Source organism: Oreochromis aureus, linkage group 3 (genome assembly GCF_013358895.1).
Source record: "Oreochromis aureus strain Israel breed Guangdong linkage group 3, ZZ_aureus, whole genome shotgun sequence".
NCBI lineage: Eukaryota > Metazoa > Chordata > Actinopteri > Cichliformes > Cichlidae > Oreochromis > Oreochromis aureus.
In genome coordinates, this window is record NC_052944.1 from 126,051,225 (window position 1) to 126,055,018 (window position 3,794).

The following is a 3,794-nucleotide window of genomic DNA, read 5'->3' on the forward strand; positions in this document are numbered from 1 at the left end:
GGAAAAAACTTTCTGTTTAAAACTATTAGCCTCTGTGTGTTTCAGAGCCCTAAAGAAAAAGCAAAATACCCCTAAAACTAGTTAAATTAAATGCTGCGTGTGAATATGTGTTTTTAGAAGGTGGAAAAACTTTCTGTTTAAAAACTATTAGCCTCTGTGTGTTTCAGAGCCCTAAAGAAAAATACCCTAAACTAGTTAAATTAAATCATCTATGTCTAAATAACAGAACTCCGAGACCTATACAATCCTTTAAAAAGAGTTTAATTAAAACACGTAATGGTTTCATTAAATAAAACGCTATTAAACACATGTAAACATATGATCTCTGAACTCGCAAGTCCGTTCACGCGCAAGGTCCGTTCACGCGCAAGGTCCGTTCGCGCGCACATGGACGCGGAGGGGATAGGGAGGGGTGGGGGTGGGGTGTGGGGGGGTGGGGGGTGGGGTGTGGGGGGGCAAAAAAGCTATAGGTATATTACTACTTTCCACTCATTTTTTTCTTTTCTTCTGTTTGCTCACTTTTATAGGTGGCTCCTGGGAGTGAACCACATGTGTAACATGCATTTGATCGCTTCCACTGTCGCTCACTGGCTTCATTATTTAAGCAAATTGCTGAAATTCTTGAGTCTGGCTACCTCTGCCCATGAAGCGCTACTCCGAGTGGAGGGGAAAGAAAAAATTATCAAAATAAAAAGTGAAACTTTAATTCTCTGCTGGTCTGAGTGTGATCAATTTGAATCTCATCCCCAAATTGCCACATTAGTTAGCTTAATTTAAATACCCAAAGTTGAGAATGAGTAGTCCTTCAGGTTAAAAATTAAGTTTGATGACAAACATACTGAATTTTCTAATTGTTTCACTTGTCTCAGGTTGCATCTTAATGTGAAAAACCAACTGTCATAAGTGCACTGAGGGGGTTGAATCCCTTGTCCCCTGTCCCTCATGTTTTAGGATAAAATGGAAACAAGTCCTCCAATATACCTTGTTATTATTATTTCTTTATTTTTGTTAATTTAAAAAGGCTTTACTCAATTAATCAAGCTAAGCTCATAATTGAATCCAGGGATTTCATTTGACCTGATTATGTTTTTGAATATAGAAATCTTTCTTTTTTTTTGTGTTTGTATTTAACACCATATTAACATAATCCACATTATAAGATGTGAATGTAAACCTAGAAAATCTAGAGAATTATGTTATTGAATTTTTGTTTTTTTTTAATTCTCTACCTCCGTCTCCAGTAATTGTCCAGGCAGATATCGGACGAGTAATTATTTGTATTTCTTGAATATCGACTCCACAATTAAGGGGGGGGGGGGCGACTGCTTGGTTGGCACTTTGAATTTGCTTCCTGTGTGTAGCGGCGGCACTCTGTCTCTATTTCACTCTTCTGTACCACCTTTAGGAGTCAGTCCGGCAACATGCATTGGAAACGCGAGCAAGTCCAGGCACTTTTCTTGCAAAAAAGATGTTTATTGAAACTTTGAATTTACATGGCAAGACTCGGTCAAAAAACTGTGTTGCTTCCAGCTTATCCGACTCCCCAACTACGTAACTACAGTGTGCCGGAAGCCCAAAATACTAAAAAGCGCATTAGAATGTCGCACTTCTATATTCTATACACTGAAAAAAGTGATATTGGCTCCTTTTAGATATAGCATATTTTATTTTGGTATATCTTTTTAATTCAAATGAGTAATTCCTGTCTACATATATAATTCGAGTAACTCCAGAATACATTCCCTGCGTTTTAATCCAATTAATTTTAGTTAATTAAATGTAGCTCAAAATGCTTAAGTACGTTATTCATAGCATCCTGCTGGGCCATTTTGCGCATGCGTTAGGACAGGCCACCATTTTGCGCGCGGACTGAAAAAGCGGACGCTTTGTGTGCTGCAAGCGGGCTCAAGTTAATCACACAACTTCGTGTAAAGGTGGTCTAGCTTCGGTAAGTAAACCTTTTTAAGGTTGTTTTTGTTTTATTTTTTTACCTCAGTCAAAGCATGTTGACTCTTTAAGACGTGTGCACATGGAGAAAGAAGTCTAAGTAGTTGTACACCTCTGAACTTTGTCGTGATTTGACTTAAGCTAGCTATGTGCTCTATTAGCTACTGCTCTATTAAAAGAGTAATTGTATTGATGAAAAATGCTACATTAAAATGTCATATGTTTTTAGCTTAGTTCTGGTGGCACACTTTGTATTAACAAATTATAAAACGAGGCAATTTCTCTGTTGTAGTTAGCTGTAAAGTTCACTGTACAGACAGCCTGCAGTTTTAAATTGAGAAATCGTCCCTCCCACCACAACATTGGCATTAAGGAATAGTCGGGCGGGGGAGGGGGCTTCTGAACACACCTGCACAGTCAGGGGTGCAGTAGGAAATAAATAAGTAGGATTGGCATTGCACAACGTCTTTTGTGCAGAAACAAATAATGGTTGTAAACTGTGGAGGAGAATAACTCAGTGGTTGCCAATAATGTGAGATCAAAAGGCACCGAGAGTGATGTTTGTCAGGACTGAAATTAACTCAGAAAAGAAGTTGCTTCACTTGATAGAGCTGTTGAGTGAGTGAGAGACCTGTCAGGGGTCTGGTTTAGCATTTGAAGCCTCGCTATGTGCTTCCAAACCGCTGCATTTAATCTCAGAGAAAACTAACACAGAGTAGTAAAGCAAGTGTGTAAGTTCATCTCTGTATGTTTGCATAGTATTTCCATGTTGAGCTTAACAACCGATGTATGGAGCCACAGCTGGACTGGCTGTCGGAATTTTGTATTGAGGGGGAAAGGAATCGATTTGTTTCGTACTTCAGCTAGAATGGAAAAAAGAAACAAAGCTGGGGTTATTCGGGGTCTTCACGCTGAACAGCTAAAACTTCTTCCCTCATTCTCTCCCCTCCCTCTCCTGTTGCTACTTCAATCATGAAACTGATCAATTATCAGCTGATCGGCTTTTCTGTCGCTAGTCCTGTCTCTCTTGCTTGTTAATCGCCCAGTTTGCGCTAGAAAGAGGAAAACGGCAGATAAACAACAGCAGCACATTTAAGCTTGATAAGCTGTTGCTAGAATTTGTTTTAATATTACTTTCTAGTATCCGCTTGTGTTTTCTGGAGCCACAGCCATAATAGCTGCTGGTCATGATATCAGTTTGGATATGTGGTGAGAAGGAAACATGAAGGTGAAACCAGGAGATGTTTTTACTGAATCATTAGAGCTGAACAGGTGATGGAGAAACAGGATTACATTTTAGGTGACATGAATGAGTTGAAGGGAAGTTATGAACTGTTTCTGAGAGACAAATAACACCAGGATCCTTTTCTAAGTAGATGACAGCTGGTAACTGTGCAGGGGCGGGTCTAGCAAAGTGTTGCCAGGGGGCCAGGTAGGGCATTAACAGGGAAAGGGGGGCACAAAGAAATAATTTTCTTTCTTATTCTCATTTAAAATGTCTAGCTTTTAAAAAATAATTATCTAAATCTTACAACCAAAGTGGTGATCTGGTTAAATGTATAGAAATCCATTATTGTATGTAGTAAATATTAAGTCTAATATATACCCTAGTAATAGTAGTACATATAGCACTTTTTCCTTTGGGAAGGTACCATCTGTGCTGTCTGCAACTGTATTGAAGAAAAATGTTGAATCTAATTATTGTAGACAAATAATTTATTTCTGTGCATTAAAGTAGATTACGTCAATTAAGCATTATGAGGCAGAGGGTGGGGGGTGGTTTCCTAATATTTTTGCTGGGAGTTGGCAGCCCTATTAGTTAGGTTGTTTAATATTTCTATGTACTG